The 22,872-nt window shown below is 33.5% G+C and overlaps 1 long non-coding RNA gene across 1 annotated transcript in view; it reads right to left on the bottom strand.

Moving 5' to 3' along the window:
* Positions 1 to 22,872, bottom strand: part of LOC143634227 (uncharacterized) — a 287,183-nt gene that overhangs the window by 192,973 nt on the left and 71,338 nt on the right. The gene's annotated exons all lie outside the window — the stretch shown is intronic.

Here is a 22,872-nt window from a genome sequence, read left to right as displayed (position 1 = left end):
GATGTAGTAAGACTGCTAGCATAAAACAATCATCTAAACAGTCCCTTGATCAGTTCTTTATCATATTCACTAGGATCATCAATGGTATCATCAAATTGTAACAGTCTTCGAACTGTTTCAGCTGAGGCAACAACTGGTTTGTTTTTAACCACAACAGCAATATGGTCCTCAGCTTCTACATATTGAGCAGTATTCCAGAATTGACGAATGATGCTGAATCTAATATCCGGATTAGCCGTAACAACGTAATGGATACGAGAACGGCGTATAAATGCCAGCGTACCACCTAAGACATCCTCATCAGGAAAGTTTGTATCAACGAATGCACACACATTATGCCGAGGGTCATAAGGAAGTAAAGGAACTTCCTCCGCTGGCTGATCAGCATCTTGAACTTATTGTGCATCCTGAACTTGTGGTGGTGCATCAAAAGGAGGATCTTGTCCCATGTTATCAGCCGTCAGTCTAAAAATAATGATAACGAGAATCAGTGAAATTCAGTAATCATAACAAAAAAAATTTAAATTTATCATTTGTAACATTAATAAGAGAATTAAATTAATTTGAAAATTGAATTTAAAGATGTCATTCGTTAAGGAAATAATTTGATTCGCTACAAAGTGTGCAACGAATCAGCTAAGTTGCTATCAAGTAAATTAGAAACGAATTAGAACTAGCGAATTACTAGTAAGAATAACGAATGAACCTCTAGTTCGTTATGTTATAAATTACAACGAATTCGTTATAATTGAACGAATTCTTTTCAGCATCATTACCTCGTGGTGTTGAAGAATTTTGATTTTGACCACGAGGACCAGTATAATCCTTTTTCGGCTTGTCACGTTCTTTTTCAAAATGCCCGAACTCTTGACAATTGTAACATTTCACTTTTAATTTGTCAAACTCCAATTTCTTGTTCAAAGCAGGAAGATCTTTGCCAGTCCTTTGCATGAATATCTTAACCTTACGAACGATCATAGCCATGTTCCACTTTAAATCCATAATCTCTAAATCGTCTGGATCAATCTGATCATAATCCTCATCAGTTAGATCACTTGTGGCTATCTTACTACTCACGAAGTTTTCATATGAGGACATGAAAGCTGTTAGAAAAGCAAAACTCTGTTCAGCTTCCTTCATGTTGACACTGGGTGGTGAAGCAAATGGATTAGTAGTAGATGAATTTCCAGATCCAACAGAAACACTAGGTAATCCGGAATTACCAGCTGTGTAAAAACTTGCTCTTGGATCATTATAAACTGTTGTTTCATTTTCACTTGCATGCTGTGTGAGAAAAGCAGTGATAAGGGAAATGGTAGAACTTAGAGGCATACTACCACCATAGAAAGCAGGATCTTGACTATCCTTGGAGGATTTCTGACACTTAAGATCATATTCCCTTGCTTCAATCTTTTGCAAGAATTCAGTGGCAATCAAGTCTTCATTCGCAAAATAGTTATTCTCCTTTAAAACCATTAGGAATGTTGAATAAGAACTTGGCAGTGCACTCTTAATCGTGTCAATCTTGTCAACCTCAGAAGTTTCCAATCCCATTTTGTCCATCTCAGCAATCAAGTGATTGAACCTAGTAGTCATCTCCTCTACTGTTTCTCCTTTTAACAAATTAAAGTTTCGAAATTGAAACTTAAGCATTACCTTCTTACTCTCAGTTGTATTTCCCATACTCCTCATACGAATATGTTGAAATAAGGAAGCACAGATCTTTATGCTACCAACTTGGTGAAAGTTGTGTTCGGGTAAAGCCATAGTAAGAGTAGAATAAGCTTTTGTTTCAATCTCTAATGCTTTCTTCTCTTCTTGTGAATATTGAGAAATAGTTTTAGGAGTAAAACCAATAGTGTCATCTCCAATCATTGGAACAATATATACCTCATCTAAGCAATATGAGCAGTCAGGATGAACAGAACCCAAATGAGCACGAAAACGGGGTTCCCATTTAGCAAAGTCGCTAAATTTCATCAATCTTGGAAATTTCGAATGTGAACCTATTTCGGTATCAAGTTACAACATTTGTTGCATTAACATATTCTACGAAGCTAGTGCATACATACCAGCCATGTTTGAGAAATGATAAATTTCAAACTCCAAGGGTTAAAATTGAAAATTTTAAATAACGAATTGTGAACAATTGTAATGAATTATGAACAGTGTTAGACGAATCACCCCTTAACGAAGTTAAGATTGATCAGGTAACGAATCAGACTGAAGTTAACGAATTGATCAACGAATCAGATGGTCAACTAACAAGTCAACTAACGAATTAGCTAAACGAATCACTAAGGATAGGCTTAGCGAATCAGAAAGTTATCTTTAACGAATCACTAAGAGAGGCTTAGCGAATTAGATAACGAACCGGCTACAGTTGATAACGAATCAACTTATAGCGAATGAGGTTGTTACAATGGTTTGTAACAAACTCTGACAACGAATGCCACGTGGCAAAGGTTGTTATAACTCACATTCCGAGGTAAGACACGTGTCACATAAGTTAGTTGACACGAATCAAACAGTATAGCGAAATAGTTAACGAATCAACCAAAACTCATAGCGAACCAGCTAAATATATTAACGAATTGAATTAAATGACTTAACGAATCAGGCTAAATTTAACGAATTAGACTTAAATCTTCAAATCTTCAAACGAAGATTTCCATATTTCTGGAAATTGAAAAACATCAAACTCATAAACAAAATCTGTAATGCTAACTCAATTCTCAACAAAATCACACAAATAGCCGATCAATACACTCGGAAACACCACGCGAATCCAATTCAACCTCACTCATAACTCAATTAACCATCAATTAAAATCAATTTGACCAAAACAATCCTCTGTTTTTGACCAAAACAGATCCAATACCAATTCAATCCAAAACCAAACCAATAACCAATTCCAAACCACAATAACCTTCCAATGACTTAACATTTTCAAATCCAATCCAAAACACTCCTTAATTCATCCAATTAACTGTAATTTGATCCAAAATTAAATGAAACAGAGACTTAACACAAAACATTATCAATTAACAATATGATAACATCAATTAACTATCAAATCAAGCGTAAATGAGCACCGAAAGCTCTGATACCAATTGTGAGAACCCGCCACGGATCTAGCCGCGTCGATACATTGATTATACAATACGAATCATGAATACATTAAATACGGTTTTATTGATAAATAATGAATAATTACATAATAAGTTATGGAGAGGATATATCTTAGATCTAGGACCTCACACCTCTCATATGTGTGTTCTCACTTAATTATGAGCATGGATTAGCCTATTTATAGCCAATATGGTCCGGTTCATTAATTTAGTCTAATTCGTTATATCTTCATAACGAATTAGACTCCATTCGTTATGATTCCATAACGAATTATGATAACTTAATGAACTAGCCTCCATTAGTTATATTACATAACGAATGGGCTTATAAACGTAACGAACTAGCCTAGACTATAACGAATGGGCCTCATTCGCTATACAATCCATAGCGAATGGGCCATTACATTAAATATTCAATCTAGACTACTATAATTTATTCGATCGCTACGGACACCAAAACCGTGAACTAACAGAATCCCCCTTTTCCGTAGCTATCGAATACTTTATCCTTGAATACTTTAACTAGCAAATCACCAGTCACAAACCGTGCACTAACAGACTCCCCCTTGACTGATGATTTTCGGGCTTGTGCAGACAAATAATCTTTAAATCTTTTTCAGCAAACCAATAACTTGTAGCTTCTCATATTAGATCTCCCCCTCAAAGTGAGAAACTCTTGGAGATCATCCCGATCATCCATTGGTGTATGATATGGTTCAATCTTTCAACAATTAGCAACAAGTCATCATCTATCTGTTAGCACCGGTAAAGAAAAACATATCTTTACGTTTAACCTCGTCACATATCTTCACGTACTACTCGATCATTCAACATCTTTCACTTTGGTTTTCCCTCTCTTGATAACGTTTATCCCAAATAACTCTTTGAAATTCTTCCACATCTCATTCGCAAATATGCACTAATGTTTGGGCATATGATTCAAAGTTTCAACCTCCATTAATAAACCCAAAATTATCAAATTCTTCAATCCAATGGCAAGACTCGTATATTCTTCAATAAGATCAACTCGTTCGAGAATCGTCTCCCTCAACAGAAGTAATCCGCCATTTACTCATAGCCAACATAGTCATGATCAAAGTCCCTCAGAAAGAAGTAAACGGACAGACAAACGTATCCCACATAGTTAGGTTTCAATCTTGAACAAATCAATCACCAATCAAAGAACACTTGCAGTCTTGAACTCAGTCAAACGTAGATTTGCAAGCATGAATTACCACCCGAATTGCAGTAGTAATTTTTCAAGAAACCTTGCAAACGTAGGAAGATACATGCTAAATAAACTCAAATAAAAGTTTTATCTCCCCTTTTTCGTGACAAATTCAGCAAGGTCTTGAATAATCTTCACATATCACTAACAAACTCCTCTTTAAATTACTCAAAGTCCCCCCTCGGCCAGTCGAAACGCGTAAACAGTCGGCCGGAAAATATATTACCAAAATTTGAGAGAAGAGTACCCAATACATTAGGAACATCCCAGAAAAAAATTTCAATTAAGAAAATTTTTCTCGATTTTTCCGCCAAAAATCACCGAATATTTTCGAAAAAGAAATATTTTCACAAAAATTTTCTAAAATGAAATCTCAATCCCGAGAAGTATTCAGGAAAAATTTTCGTGCAAGAAAAGTTTTCCCGCCAAATAACTTTTTTTTTAACGAATCACCTCTCAATTCGTTAACTTAGTTCGTGCTCTCCAATTCGTTAACTTTGTTCATGCTCTCCAATTCGTTAACTTAATCACCATTCGTCAACCAGTCACTCATTCGTTAGACACTTAACGAATCTAATCAATTCGTTATAACTTACCATCTCTAATTCGTTAAAACAAACCTCATTCGTTATAACAGTTATACGAATGGTCTTCAATTCGTTAAGAACTTCCACTTCGTCATCCACATTAAAGAATTAGCTTAATCCGTTACCTTTAACTTAACGAAGTAACTTAACGAATTGCCTTAATTCGTTACCAATACCATAACGAATTAATTTAACGAATCTCCTTAGTTCTTTACATTTAACTTAACGAAACTCCTTAACGAATTACCTTGATTCGTTATCATTACATTAACGAATTACTTTAACGAATTAACTTAATTCGTTAAATATTCCATAACGAATTGCTACAGTAATTCGTTAGACTCCTGTAACGAATCATCTACAGTAATATAACGAATTAGTTTGTTGGATTTGAATTGCTCACCGGAAAAACGTGATTCGCCGGAAAAATCAGTTACAATGGCCGGTAAAAGTAGATCTGGCAGGAATCTGGATTTTTTGAACTTCAACAATGGTGAAATCATCAAAACCACATAATTAACCAACATAAATACATACGGAAACTCGAAATTTCATCAGGAACATGAATCAATCCACCATTCCAACAAATAACCATTGATTCAACACTAATTGAATCAACTCGTAATATGCTCTTCAATGGTGAAACACTCAATTCACCATAATTAACCACCAAAATCCACCGAAACATGCGGATTTCAATAATAAACACAAATCCATCATCCAATTAACTTAACACTCACTAAATCATCATAAACTGAATCAAACCATAACCATGCTCTTCCATGGCAGATTCTTCATTCCACCATAACTTAACACCAAATTACACAGGAAGCTTCTTCTTCCATCAATAAACACGAATTCACAAACAAATCCACCAATAACACACTAATTAACTCCAGATCTGACCAAAACCCGAAGAACACGAAAAACTCAGATTTATACCTTAATCAATGCACCGAGAGCAGCCACACGCTCTGATACCATTTGTGAGAACCCGCCGTGGATCTAGCCGCGTCGATACATCGATTATACAATACGAATCATGAATACTTTAAATACGGTTTTATTGATAAATAATGAATAAGTACATAATAAGTTATGGAGATGATATGTCTTAGATCTAGGACCTCACACCTCTCATATGTGTGATCTCACTTAATTATGAGCATGGATTAGCCTATTTATAGCCAATATGCTCCAATTCGTTAATTTAGTCTAATTCGTTATATCTTCATAACGAATTAGACTCCATTCGTTATTATTCCATAACGAATAATGATAACTTAACGAACCAGCCTCCATTCGTTATATTACATAACGAATGGGCTTGTAAACTTAACGAACTAGCCTAGACTATAACGAATGGGCCTCATTCGCTATACAATCCATAGCGAATGGGCCGTTTACATTAAATATTCAATCTAGACTATCTATAATTTATTCGATCGCTACGGACACCAAAACCGTGCACTAACACTATCCTGCCGGTGCAAGTATTCTGAGGATTACGTTTTGCTAATCTAATTGTCCTTTATTGTTTTGTTTGTTTTACAGATAAGACCACGTGTTTAATGTGCTAATAAGAGACGTGGGTTTGCAACGGCTATTTATGAGGCTTCGTCAAATCGAACCTGGGCGGCAACAGATAATGGGAGACTTAGTCTAGGGTTTATTCTGGATTTCTCGGAATTTCGGTTGTATTCTTTTCTTTATTTAAATGAGCTGAATTGATCATTTAGAACACACACTACACATACATAGCTATCAACACTCATTGTAACATTCGATCGATTATCAGATCCACCACTTGTAATCACTCTTTTTGTTATTAATAAATTGACGGTGATAGTTTTCACCATCCCGAGGTTTTTTGTGCAGGAGATCCTCAAGATCAAGGGATTTTTCCCTAGAAATCAAATCATTGTGTTCACCCTATTTTTGATCAAGCACTCTACCTCACATACAAATTTGATCACAAAATTACTTTGTTAATTTTTGACCGAAACAATAATTACTCTAGTGATATAAATAATTACTTCTTTTACATCTGAACATCCTTTAAAAACCCTAAAAAATTCAGAATCTTTACTTGACTGGTTAGTGCATTACGTGGGTTCAATTGAACAATCCCAAAACTTAAATCGAAGTGTGCGGCTCATGATTCTGATTCTAAAATAAATATAATTTGATGAAGATGCCGAGCGATTTTGATGGAATTTGGGAAACAATTTGATGGAAGTGAATAAATTTGATGAAGAAGTCAAGCAGTATTTACTTGTGAAGGGTCAAGAATCAATTTCTTGTTATTTACGACTATGCAACCGCCCAAATTTCAATTTTATTCAATTCGCATGTTTAGTACCATTTTTTACTTTGTATGATAACTCCCCTATATATATATAGGGGTGGGTTACTGTACAATAATCAGTTATCGTACATTAGGTACGCGACTTCCTGCACCATTGATTCTAACTGAAATTAAAACTGCTTAGTGGCATAATTGTAATTAACATAAAAATACTTAACGCATACCAATCAAAGTCCACCATCGCGACCTTCGTCTACTGTCATGAGCACCACCATCGTCCGCCACCACCATCGATCGTTAGTCACAGGTCAATTAAGCAATTTCCAATTGAAACTGAAATTGAAATTGAAATTGTTGATGAGCCTAATTGATCAATTAACCTTGAAATTGATCCAATTAATCATCAATTTGAAGCTTTCGTCGATCAATTTTGAGTTTTGAGTTATGGGTTTTGACATTGAACGTATTAACATTAAGTTTATATGATCTGTTTATACGTTCTGTTTAAACATATTATACGTTCTGTTTAAACGTTCAGAACATAATCAATTAAAATTTAAAAGTTCAGTCCAAAAAGTTTATACGTTCTGTTTATACGTTTTTAAATAATGTTGTTTATAAGTTTAGTACAAAATTTTATGTTTAAACGTTCTAATACATTCAAAGAAGATCTGGGTGTTCAAAAAAGTATTGAAGTTCTGATAAAGTTTAGAAGTTCTAAGAAGTTCTATGTGTTCAAACAGGTAAAGTTTAGAAGTTCTAAGAAGTTCTGGGTGTTCAGAACTTCTAAAACTAAAAAAAAAATTAAACACATGTAAACATGAAATTGAACATTGAAATCACTTTATATAATCTCATAATCATCAAACAATCATCAATCGGCCGTTAATTTGATCATTGATTCGATCATATGAACAAAAATGGAACGTCTGCAACTGGGTTTACTCAAAACTCAAAATTGATTAATTGAAACTTCAAATTGATGATTAATTGGACCAATTTCAAAGTTTAATTGATCAATTAGTTCAATCAATTTTAATTGGTCAATTTTATCAATTGACCTGTGAAAAAGGCGTGACGAGGAAGACGGTGTTCACGATAGTACCGTCGACGGTCGAGACGGTAGATGCAATCATTGGACGGTGACGGTGAAGGCCGGAATCGAGGGAGCAGTGGAGCAAAGGATCAGAACGGTCGCGTGTTTTTTGAAAATCGATGGTGAAGAAACTCGCTATTGTATGATAAGGGATTATTGTATTTGATCCTTTATCTATCTATATATATATATACAAGTTTTTATCCCCCGTATTACAGTGGTTGTTTTATATTATTTTGTTCTTATATTTATTTATTTTTTGAATTTATATTTTTTTTATTGTATGAAAGTTAATAATATACTTATGGTTTGATGAGACCCAAGACCCGTTAATTTTTTTTACTATCAAATTGGTTTTTTAATTTAAATAATATATATATCTTTTTTAAAACAAATAAGGTATTAATTTTTATTATATCCTATTTTATAGGATTTTTACATCAATAATTTGGTGAGAATAATTTTTAATTTAATTAGATGTTATAACCCGTTTAATGAATATCTGGGTTTGGTAAGATTCATACCCATGAATTCGGGTCAAATGCATGAGAAGCCTCCATTTAAAAATCAAGCAAATCTGGTGACTCCAAAAAAATGGGGAGCGACCACATTGCGACACATAGGATTTTTATGTCTTCGTTTATATATATTATGTATATATATAGGGTAGGGTTAACGTAAAAAATTGAGGTTGGTAGTTTTTAAAAACCGTATAGTACCTATTTACATGGTATAGTGTGTTATTTAGGTGGTGTGTTTTATTTTAAAGCCTTCTCATAAAACAATGTTTTTTTATTTGAACCATTTTCTATATATATAACAAGATATGTTAATACTACATTATAAATAAGATATATATATATAACAAGATATATTAATACTGCATAATAAATAAGATATATGTATATATATATATAGGATTAGTATCATTACAGAACACTTAAATTATTTAAGAACTTGAAGAAACCCTTGAAAATTAACGTTTTTTCTAAATTTTTTGTATGTTAGTCTTATTTGCGTCTAGTTTTATCACTTTTTATATCTATAATTACGATTACAATTATGAAAATTAGTTTTTACACACATCTAAACTTTTTTCTGCATATATGTAAATTTGTTATTACATAAATTTTACACATATGTAAACTTGTGATTTATATATGTAATAACAAATTTATATATAAAATATGATAAAACTAGTCTTAAACAATGTTAATATATGAAAAAAATTAAAAAAATGTTTGTTTCTTATAAGTTCCTAGAAGTTCTTTACTTTTTTAGAGTTCTCAAATGATACCAACCCTATATATATATATATATAGGGTTGGTATCATTTAAGAACTCTAAAAAAGTTAAGAACTCTTAAGAACCCTTAAAAACCGAACAATTTTATAATATTTTTTATATATAAACATTATTTAAGAGTAGTTTTATCATATTTTATATAAAAAAATTTTATTACATATATTAATCACCAGTTTACATATATGTAAAATTTATGTACTAACAAATTTACATAGGTAAAAAATAAAACATAGATATGTATAAAAACTAATTTTCAAAATTGTAATCGTAAATATAGATATACAAAGTGATAAAACTACTCTCAAATAACATTAACATACAAAAAATTTTATAAAAAACGTTAGTTTTCAAGGGTTCCTTTAAGTTCTTAAATAATTTAACAGTTCTGTAATGATAGTCATCCTATATATATATATATATATATATATATATATATATATATATATATTGTTTTATATATAATTGAAGGTTTTCATGTATTTGACCCGAATTCACGGGTAGGGGTGTTGATCGGGTTTCGAGTTATTCGGGTTTGAAAAAATAAAAAACTAACCCGCAACCCGACCCTATTAAGGTTCGGGTTTGTCGAGTTCGGGTTAATCAGGTTTCGGGTTGGTCGGGTCGGGTTATTCAGGTTAATCGGGTTACTCTATAATTTAAAGTTTGATTCATAGTCTAAACTTATAGATCTTAGCCATGCTTCAGTATTTTCTTCGAACATCCCTAGTTCCTACGGTACAAGAGCATAGGGGTGTTCACTATCCGGTAACAGAGCACGAACTAATGGCTTAACCGTATCTCTAAATACTCTTAATATCTCTAATCATCTAAAAAAATAGAGGCTTTTGTATGTATGTTTATGGGCATGTTTGTGTATATATATGTGTATGAATACAATTTCTAAAATAGTTTTAGCTAATTGAATTGTTTAGCATAGCAAACGTTCAGTACAATATCATTTCAAATAATAATTATAACCTGAAGGTATGCAAATTTTGGAATCCAATTCGTGTATCATATTATCATACTTGGTTGATGAGAATTAAAATATAATTCGGATTTGTATTTGAAAATAATTAATGCAATCATACTCTTAACTCTATTACAGATCACATTAATGGGAATTAGCTCTCTTGGCGACAAATATTGATATTAACAAAAACTTCATTTCATTGCTATTCATATTATAAGAATGGGAATTAGCTCTGTTGGCAAGAAAGATTGAACTAAACTATTTAAGCCTAATTTAATTATTGTATAATATAAATGTAAAGTGTAGCTATTAATCGGGTTATTCGGGTTAACCCGCAAGACCGCAACCCGATTTTTTTTACTAAAACGGACCCGAAACCTGACGCTAATAACTATTCGGGTTAATCGGGTTAACCCGAATAACCCGATTAATACTTTTTGACCCGATTAACCCGACCCTAAATAGCTTATTCGGGTTCGGGTTTGGGTCGGGTTAATCGGGTTCGGGTATTTTGGACACCCCTATTCATGGGTATAGGTCTCACTAAACTCCGATAACTCTTAAACAGTTTATAACATCTCATTAAATTAAAAATTAATCTCACCAAATATTTTATATGAAAATCTTATACAATAGGGATGTATTAAAATTAATATCCAATTTTTTTTAAAAAAAAGATATTATTTATAATTAAGAACAAATTAATGTAAAAACTAAGCGGGTCATGAGTCTTATCAAATTCAAATAACTTTTAAACGGATTATAACATCTCATTTATTTGTGAAACCATTTCATCATCACACCCTAAGTATATTATTAATTTCGTTACCATAAATAAATTTAAAAATTCAAAAAATATATAAATATTAAAAACAAAAAATATAAAACAAACTCCATAGCGCGGGGAAAGCTAAAATATAATATATAATCAAATTAATAAAAGAAATTATTGTTATTAATATTTTAGCCAATCAGACAAACTGATAAGGATAAAAGAAAGATAATAATATAATAATAAAAATATATACTCAAACTGACCATGAACACTCGTAATGTCAGTTCCTAACCTTAAAACAAAACTAGTTGAGTGTCCGCGCGATGCGGCGGGAACAACACTTAACAAAGGTTTAGTAATAGAGTGTCTGGTCCTTCGTTTTCGTGGATGCTATTTGATATGGCGTACCTACTAACCTTTTTCATCTGTTATCTTTCAACAAAAAAAAAAGAGTGCTTCTGCATTTTTATAATTTTTTTAGGTGGGCTGATCTAACAGTAAATGAAGGTAGAATTTGAAATAAAAAGTAGCTAAAAGAAACGATTTGAATACGTAAACCAATAAATGTGTTTTAAAGTTTAAAAACATCTTATATAACATTCGTGAAACTGCATTTGATCCTCAAAATTACAATATATTTAAAAGAGCTTATTGTTCTTGATAAGGAATGAAATACAATTAATTAGTCACTTAGAGCATCAATTCATCCTTTCATGCATCTCCACTCATGTAGTATATACATGGCTACATATACAACAATTAGCAATATTTAATCCTTCATATTACAATGATTTAAATGCATCATATGTTATAAAAAAAGAAAAAGAAAAACTGCGTGTGATTAAGAATAATAAAACTAAAGAAAACCCCGAAACATATCAATTTATTTACTTAGTCTTAATTAAATATATGTTTCCACTCCTCCTTGACCAGAATGTGATATATTAACTCGAGTTCAGTTCATAACAAGCTCTATCTATAAAGCTCGAGCTTGGGTTGTGATTAGTTTTTAAGCTCGAGCTCCACTCATTTATTATTTATTCATTAATTAATTTATATGCTTTTTTTATTATTTCATTAATATTCTTTAAATATTTTATATAACATAATATATTATTTTTTTGTCATAATATTATTATATATACGTATTTAACATAACAATAATTAATAGCAGAATCGTTTAGGCTCTCGAGCCAGCTCGAGCTCAACAAGTGAATCTCGAGCACTGACTCATTTATTAAACAAGTTAATAATCTTATACAAGCTTGAGCTCGTTTAAGCTTAGTTCGATTAGAGATTTTAGCAAGATGATCTCAAGTGCTTTAGCTCTTTAAGATAAAAGATCAAGAAAAAGTGTAGTCTCACCAGCATTTGATCTTTCTGAATGAGAAATGTTTGTTTCTTTTCATGATCCATAACTGCAATTTTAGTTACTGTGGTAAGTAAAATCTTGTCAGCCTGGTAAAAAAAAAAACAAATCATATAACCATTGAAGCTTCTTTCACTATCACCTAAAGATTTTGGCATAATAAAGTCAAATAGAAATTGACATGATTCATAACGTAATCGGTATAACAATCATTTTATAAAGAGAACGAGAGAAAACTGTATTTTCAAGCTTTTATGATTATTGTCGTATCAACTACAAATTTGAAAGAAAAAAATGTGCTATTATTTTGTAATTAGCATTACTACTTATCAACGCACCATGAAATTAATATTGCAATAACTTTATTCTTTCCTTTAGGAAATACAGAAAAGAGAACATGTAACAGAACAAAAGCTTCGAAAAGTATTTACCTACCTTAAAAGTTCAGGACTAGAAACGCCTTGAGCTTGTAATTCTTCAACATAAGAAGGTTTTCCTTTTGCTACACTACACTTTCTAGTCGAGCTACATGCTTATCTTTAAAGGTTGAGAGATATTTTTCTGCTTTTCCCAACACCTCATCATTGTTATATTTTAAGATTTTGTTCTAGAATGAGAATAAAATAACAAAAATTATATATATATGAAGTATATAAAATCTCATAAACAAAGAATGCTTCAATAATAAGGTTGGCAATTCACCAGTGCACCTGTAATATCACTCTTTAGTGATATCATTTACTCCATGTTGCTCCTAGCTCTCTCTTGCTTTCACCACTTTCTCACTCTTGATGAACCTATACTAAATTAAATCATTTTAATTAGTAAAACTTAGATATTTGAGTTATGTTATCAAGTATAAGAATTGCACTAATGAACCATCAAGTGCAATTTTTTTCTGTTACCTGTAAAAAGATTGTTTAATTATGCTTGTATACAACATTAAGAATATGCTTTTGCACTATAATAAATTTAATCCCTAACTTTCAATCAATATCACACCTATAGCTGGCATAACAACTGCTAATGGTATTATATTATTAGCCCCACAATTCTACAAACACACACACACGCACCATGTGAAAAAATGAAGTCTTTAATCATAAATTTAACACCAGCTTGAAATATGCATCATGTGGATCTATAATTTAGGGTTTAACTTAAACTTAAATTCAATATGTATTTACAATACATATCAAGTCATGCTAAATTAATTCAAGTATTACAACTCTTTTAAGGATAAAAACCAAGCACTAATAAGTTTTGTAGCGGACTAAAATTTTACCTTTTCGCAATCAAACAAACGACATTCATCATCAACAACTCCAATTGAAGGATTATCACCATCTTCTTCTCAACACCCAAATCATCTACACAATAATTAAATAATAAGTGTAAAAAACCAGTTCATAAAACGACACAAACAGATTGAAGCGATATGACACTATTAACTGATTCTTCTTCATTCAAACATAATCATATGCAAATTAAACCCCAAATACTGATTAGCATATATAAGATATGTTGGGTTTTATACAAGATTATCAAAGTTCAAGTTAACCATATTTAACTAGAAAACGCAACGGAAGCTTAGATTTTAAAACTTGTTATGAACATACCATTATGTTAAAACTAAAACCCAAAGAACAAGGATCAATATTACAAGAACAAGATGCTCACAAAAGTAAATTGTACCTTCTTATACCTTATGAGAAGATGTAGGTGGATGAAGAAGATAATGTCTTCAAATGGCAAGGTTGCAAAGGAGAAACCCTCAAGCTTTTGATACCCCAAGCTTTTAAACAACAACACCAACTTGTTGCTAGGATTAGAACACTTGAATCAAGCTCACAAAACACCCCCTTTCTTTGGCCAAAGTGGCCGTGAGTTTTGGAGAGGAAGAGAGAGATATTTTGAATTCTTTTTCACACTTGAAATTAACAAAAGAACAAGACCTTAATGCATGTATGGTGAATGGAGGATTAAAAGGAACCCATGACAAGTTACAAAGAGCATCTTGTTTTTGATTGGGTAAAACCACCACCCCCACATGGGTGGCCGGTTTTGTTTTGTTTTCCTTTTTTTTTTTTTTTTTTTTTTTTTGTTTTGTATTTTTGTTTTAACCATTTAAAACATCTCCATTCATTTTATAAAACTCATTTTTATAAAATGTACATACATTTATATAATTATTTAACCAATTAAATAATTAATTTATATAAACAAATTATCCAGATAATTTATTTAAATCCTCAAGTGTGTTTGTTTAGAAAACCAATTTTCTAAACACGTAGTGTTCGGTATTCATTTAAATGATCAAATCATTAAAAGAATACATTTGGTGTCGTCTAGCTTGTTATTGGGTATGACCCGACTTGGATCAAACACAGTTAGCCACATTAATATAAGTATGTGTCTCGGGCATACGTAATTCCAACAATCTCCCACTTGCACGAGATACATAGAAAATTAATGCAAGTGGTGAATACCGCCTAACAACAGTTCACCACCCCTAATGTGTTTGACGAAGTGCCATTCAATAACATCATCCCTTCAAGTCCCTTACTTGATATGGTTTAGGTGAATCTATCATTATATCCCTTTGTTACTAGATGTCATGTTGGATCTAAGAGACATAGGTGATCATTCTCTTTACAATTCAACTTCATCAGGCCTTAGACATCTAAACTCTCAACACATAAGAGGAACAAATTCCGTCTTGACTGTATACGCCTCTCACTATCACTTTATACTCCATCCGAGCTCATCCTTATGTACCATCTTTTACGAATAGCGAAGGGGAGAGTCAAAGTGTAATACTCGGTGAAAATCAAGACCCAGTATACATCTCAGGTCTAAGGATAATATGAAATTCTCCTTTACTCAAAATTACTAATGATCAGGTCCATTGACTCCATGTAGTAATATTGAGAGCGGGTCAGTCCAATATTCGTGTCCCACAAATATCTATGAACCTTGGCAGCAAACCTATGCTCCATATTCATTCCTTATGAATATCCACCAATCCTAGTTCATAATAGTCTTGCTTCATATTTGTTCCCACAAATGTGATCGACTACGGACTTTTAGAATAAGATAACTTATTCATGGATTAAACATGCAAAATTAGAATTTAACTCAAGATTCCATAATCATATAAAAGAGTTAAATTACAAAAGGTCTTTTAAACGTAAATACAAAATAGATCAAATCCAATTACTAGAATATCGGAGTCCTAAGCCACTCGCATGACGCTCATGTTTCGGTCTTTCTAGGAGCTTCGTGAATGGATCCGCAAGATTTTGATCAGTTCCAACTTTGCGAATACATATCTTTCCTTTTTCAACTTCATCCCTTATGTAGTTGAATCTCCGCTCTATGTGCCTTGTCTTTTGGTGCGAACGAGGTTCCTTGATTTGTGCAATCGCACCCTCGTTGTCACAAAAGATTTCTAGGGGGTCTTGAATGGTAGAGACCACCCCCAGATCAGTAATGAATTTCTTCAACCATGCAGCTTCCTGAGCTGCCAATGAAGCGGCGATGTATTCTGATTCTGTAGTGGACAATGCTACCACTTCCTGTTTTGAGCTCTTCCAAGAGACAGCTCCTCCATTAAGAGTGAACACATACCCAGATTGTGATCGAGAATCATCTCGATCAGTTTGGAAGCTCGCATCCGTGTAACCTTTTATAGCGAGTTCCTCCTCACCAGATCCATATATCAGAAACATATCCTTAGTTCTCCTAAGGTATTTCAATATGTTCTTAACAGCCATCCAATGACTGTTTCCTGGATTCTGTTGGTATCTGCTTGTAATGCTCAAAGCGCATGACACATCCGGTCTAGTACATATCATCGCATACATGATGGATCCTATAGCAGAAGCATATGGGATTTGTTTCATCATCTCTTGCTCACCCTTTGAGCTTGGACATTGAGCTGAACTCAATATGGTCCCTCTTTGAATAGGTACAAAACCTTTCTTGGAGTTTTCCATCTTGAACCTTTTCAAGATCTTATCAATGTATGTACTTTGGTTCAAACCTATCAAGCGCCTTGACCTATCCCTATAGATCTTTATTCCCAAAATATAGGCAGCTTCACCAAGATCCTTGATGGAAAATCTACTTCCAAGCCAAGCCTTAACGCTTTCCATGGTTGGAATGTCATTTCCAAATAGTAGAATGTCATCGACATACAATACTAAGAAGGTAATTATACTCCCACTAGCTTTCTTATACACACAAGCCTCATCAGCATTCTTGATGAATCCAAAATTTTTGATTTCTTCATCAAAACGATGATTCCAAGTTCTAGATGCTTGTTTCAATCCATAGATTGATTTCTTTAACTTGCATACTTTATTAGGATGTTTCGGATCGACAAAACCTTCAGGCTGAACCATATAGACATCTTCCTCAAGATATCCATTTAGGAAAGCGGTCTTGACATCCATTTGCCAAATTTCATAATCATAATGTGCAGCTATGGCAAATAATATCCTAATAGACTTTAGCATAGCCACAGGCGAAAAAGTTTCATCATAATCAACCCCTTGAGTTTGAGTGAAACCCTTAGCTACAAGTCTTGCTTTATAAGTATCCAAGTTTCCATGCATATCAGTTTTTCTTTTGAAAACCCACTTACTTCCAACAGCTTTGGAGTTGAGTGGTGGTTCAACCAATTCCCAAACTTGGTTGTCATACATGGATTGCATCTCAACGTTCATGGCTTCAAGCCATTTGTCACAATCATTCTTGGACATTGCATCACGGTATGTGGTTGGTTCATCCGAATCTACCACGTAGCAACCTTCTACAAAAAATCCATATCTTTCAGGTGGATTGCTAACTCTACCAGATCTGCGAACGTTTTGTGTGTTTTGATCAACCACTTGATCACTTTCAACAACCTCTTGTTGAGTGCTAGTATCAACCAATTGTGTATCATCTTGTGATTCTTGATCCTCATCAAATTTCACTGTTCTACTATTAGTTCCTTCCTCAAGGAACTTAGTTTCCAAGAACTTACCCTTTCGAGCAATAATAACATTTTGCTCACTAGGGTCGTAAAAGTAATATCCTATATCATCTTTAGGATAACCTATAAAGATACATTTAGTGGATCGGACTTCTAATTTGTTTGGGGTGTATTGCTTTACATAAGCTTCACAACCCCAAACTTTTAAGAATGATAGCGATGGAGCCTTTCCATGCCATATTTCATGAGGTGTCTTCTCCACTTTCTTGGTTGGAGCCATATTCAATATGCGAACAGCGGAAAGTAAAGCATAGCCCCAAAATGATAGAGGTAAAGTGCTTCTAGCCATCATCGATCGAACCATATCTAATAGGGTACGATTTCTCCTTTCAGACACACCATTATGTTGTGGTGTTCTAGGTGGAGTAAGTTGTGAAATAATTCCACAACTCTTAAGATGATCTTGAAAAACACCACTTAGGTATTCACCTCCTCTATCACTACGAAGTACTTTGATTGTGGTCTTGAGTTGTCTTTCTACTTCAGTTTTGAAGTCTTTGAACATTTCAAAAGCTTCATCTTTGTGTTTCATTAAGTACACATAACCATATCGACTATAATCGTCAATAAAGGTAATGAAGTATCTTTCACCATTCCTAGTCATTGGTCTAAAAGGACCACATACATCCGAATGTATGATACCCAATAATTCTTTTGACCTTTCAAAAGTTTTATTAAAGGGTTGCTTTGTCATTTTGCCTTGTAAACAAGATTCACATACATCAAATGAATCATACTCATTTGTTTCTAGAATACCATTCTTGCGAAGAGTTTGCATGCGATTCTTGCTTATATGTCCAAGGCGACAATGCCAAAGATAGGAATCACCCAAGTCCTTCTTGAGTTTCTTGGTGTTGACATTGTACATTGAACTACTATGTGACGCACCAATTTGATCTATTTCATATATACCATTTATGGGTATAGCTTTAAAATAAAATATGCCATTCATCAAAACATGAATATCATAATCAATAAACTTAAGATCAAAGCCACATTGTTTTAAAAGAGACACGGAAATAATGTTTCTCCTTAACTTAGGAGCATACAAAACATTCTTCAAAATTACTTCCAAACCACTTGGAAGCTTTAACAAGTAGTCTCCTTGGGCTTGGACTTCAACTCTTGCTCCATTGCCCATAAAGAGACTAATGTCCCCTTTGTTGAGTTGTTTACTTCTTTTGAACCCCTGCAACAAATTGCAAATGTGAGTTCCACATCCGGTATCAAGTACCCATGTATTTGAAGAAATAACATTTAGTTCAATATGTATAGTAAAGATAATACCTGAGGTATGCCCCGCATCCCTCTTATCTTTTAACGCATTGAGATAGGTCGGACAATTCCTTTTCCAATGACCTATCTCTCCACACTCAAAGCATGGATCTTGCGCCGCAACCTTTTGCTTCTTTTCCTTCGGTTTGATGGGCCTGATGGCTTTCCTCTTTCCCTTTCCTTGGACGTGGCCCTTGCCCTTAGCAACACTTGCTTTGGGGTTGGAGTTATGTCCCCTTTTTCCTTCATTGATTGTTAGAACGGGTAAAACCCTTTTACCCATTCCCGCTTCGGCCGTTCTTAGCATTGCGTGAAGCTCACCAATGCTTTTGTCCCACCCATTCATGTTATAATTCATGACAAAGGTTTCAAACCTTTTGGTCAAAGAGTTGAGGATCAAATCCGTAGCCAACTCATTAGACACGGGACAATTCAACCTACGAAGCTTTTCGATGTAGCTTTTCATCTTTAGGACATAAGATGAGACGCTTTGGGTTTCCTCCATACGACATGCATGAAACGCTCGAACCGTTTCGAAACGTTCCGCTCTAGCTTGTTGAAGGAACATTTCCTTCAATTGAGTTATCATGTCGTATGCCCCATGATGCTCGAAATCCTTTTGGATTTCGGGAATCATAGTCCCCAACATGAGGCAAGAGGCTTGCACCGAATCTTTGGTGTAATTGATCCAATCGTTATAAGCCTCCTCATCTTCCACGTTAGGCTCATCGGGAATGGGATCGTCTAAGACATATGATATCTCTTCTTGTTTGAGAACTATTCTCAAGTTGCGATACCAATCCATAAAGTTATTATGGTTTAGACGATCCTTTTCAAGGATGGTTCTTAAGGATAGGTTACGGGTGTTATGGGTAGAGGTGATTGCATTGTTAGTGGCCATCTACAAAATTTAACAAAGTTCTATTTAGTATTATAATCAATTTAATTATTAATACCCTTTTATTTCAGATTTTAAAATAATAATTAAATTCTAGAATCCAACGATAAATCAAATTTCGGTTAGGTGACCTTTATCCCGTTATTTGATTTAACAAGGTAGTCAACCTTGACAATTGCAACCCTTTGCAACTTCTAGAGGTATGGGACCATTCGAAATCCTTATTTCGTGTTGGCATGTTTATCCCATCAACACCATTGGATCCCATGCTTAGGTGACCTTTATCACATGGTTTCCAATTCAAGTCGTCCTATTTGTATAAACATGTAAGATTAACATACAAGTGGTTAGGTGACCTTTATCCCACAAATATGTTAATATTACCCTAAGTATATTAGTTTGCTCAAAATGGTTAGGTGACCTTTATCCCATTTAAAGTTCCCTAATACGTTAAGTGTCATACAAAAGGATGGTGTTAGACTTGTTTCCTTGGTAATTTGAAAAAGGGATTTTAAATTTTCAAATATTCTAGTTGAAAAACATCATGCCATATCCTAACATGCATTTAGAAATATGGCGATTTTGAAAACCAATTTTCAAGGTTCTAGTTATAATAAAACCAATTTTATTATAGGTGAGTGATCGCTTAGTTTTAATAAACCCATTTAATTAAACTAATTGACGCGATATTACCAAATATATATTAGAACCCGTTTTATGCTTGTTGTCGTTCCTATGTGACGGTTTGGATATCCTAATATCTATCAACCACACATTACATTAAGTAAAACAAACAACCAAGCATACACATGCAAAATATAGTCATAACCGAAAACCGCTAAATTTGACCATACTTGTTAGCCGAAACAAGTATAGGTCATAAGTCACACCTAAGGGACAAAACATGACACAAGGATGGAATGTTGACTCCCACTTGATCTTGCATCCAAATGCTTCAAGTATCCTTTCCAAGTTGTTGTGTTCTTGTTGGGCTTGTTAATGGGCTCCAAACTTCCAAAAGTCTTCTTGGGCCCAAGAGTGAAATTTATGGGCCTAATGGGCTTGAATCCCATGATGGGCCGGTGAGGCCCAACAAGCCCAAAATTTCGGTCCAAGGCCCAAATCCACCAATTCTTGCATCTTCAATTTTTACAAAATGTATCCTAATACATATTTTTCTAAAAAAAAGGAAAATGCAACTAATCTATTTATTACATACCAATTTATGAATAAATAAATTACACAAGCCTAAGATTATGAATTATTACAACCATATTGAATAATAAACATAATCAACATACACAAACAACAATCAACACATCCAAGGTCTAGGTTTCGGTTATGACACAATCAAACATACCAAATGTTCTAAGCATGCAACCTAAGCAACCAATGCCCAAATACCCCCAAAAAAGAATCGGCCCCCCCCCCCAAAAGGCTACGGCCAATTTTTTTTTATATTCAACATCCAAATGTTAATAATGGTTTCCTAAGATCTTTCCATGCATGTCAAGATCTTACAAAACCATGAGGGGTAAAATCCACCAAATTTTCGGACCCCTTTTTCACCCATGAAAAAACCCGAAATTTAGGAACATGTAAGGAGCATAAGTCCTTGTAACCGGCTCTTGATGCCATTGTTGGGTTTTATACAAGATTATCAAAGTTCAAGTTAACCATATTTAACTAGAAAACGCAACGGAAGCTTAGATTTTAAAACTTGTTATGAACATACCATTATGTTAAAACTAAAACCCAAAGAACAAGGATCAATATTACAAGAACAAGATGCTCACAAAAGTAAATTGTACCTTCTTATACCTTATGAGAAGATGTAGGTGGATGAAGAAGATAATGTCTTCAAATGGCAAGGTTGCAAAGGAGAAACCCTCAAGCTTTTGATACCCCAAACTTTTAAACAACAACACCAACTTGTTGCTAGGATTAGAACACTTGAATCAAGCTCACAAAACACCCCCTTTCTTTGGCCAAAGTGGCCGTGAGTTTTGGAGAGGAAGAGAGAGATATTTTGAATTCTTTTTCACACTTGAAATTAACAAAAGAACAAGACCTTAATGCATGTATGGTGAATGGAGGATTAAAAGGAACCCATGACAAGTTACAAAGAGCATCTTGTTTTTGATTGGGTAAAACCACCACCCCCACATGGGTGGCCGGTTTTGTTTTGTTTTCCTTTTTTTTTTTTTTTTTTTTTTTGTTTTGTATTTTTGTTTTAACCATTTAAAACATCTCCATTCATTTTATAAAACTCATTTTTATAAAATGTACATACATTTATATAATTATTTAACCAATTAAATAATTAATTTATATAAACAAATTATCCAGATAATTTATTTAAATCCTCAAGTGTGTTTGTTTAGAAAACCAATTTTCTAAACACGTAGTGTTCGGTATTCATTTAAATGATCAAATCATTAAAAGAATACATTTGGTGTCGTCTAGCTTGTTATTGGGTATGACCCGACTTGGATCAAACACAGTTAGCCACATTAATATAAGTATGTGTCTCGGGCATACGTAATTCCAACAAGATAGAACCAGGAGAACTTCATACCGACGTTAACCTAGGGTTTGCAAATCAATCACGATTTTATTAGGAAATCCATATGACATTTAACCTTGGGTTTGCAAAATAGTCACTAATTAATCAAAGAATACATATGAATTTGATGAAGAAAATAACAAACCTTGATGTGTATTTTTCAATCCAAGACCTATCAGGAAGTAATGATGTCGATTGAAGGCCATCTAAACGATTACGGATTCTGTTAATCTGATCAAAACATATACATGGTCGCCATTATCTAAGTTAGACATAGGAAGATAATAATATGATTTAATTCTTTTTGAGGTTTATGATGG

Source organism: Bidens hawaiensis, unplaced genomic scaffold, assembly GCF_021521415.1.
Source record: "Bidens hawaiensis isolate Kalapana, Puna unplaced genomic scaffold, B.hawaiensis_p1.1 tig00007035_1, whole genome shotgun sequence".
Lineage (NCBI taxonomy): Eukaryota > Viridiplantae > Streptophyta > Magnoliopsida > Asterales > Asteraceae > Bidens > Bidens hawaiensis.
Note: the sequence above shows the minus strand (reverse complement) of the source record. Positions and strands in the feature narration are given on the sequence as shown.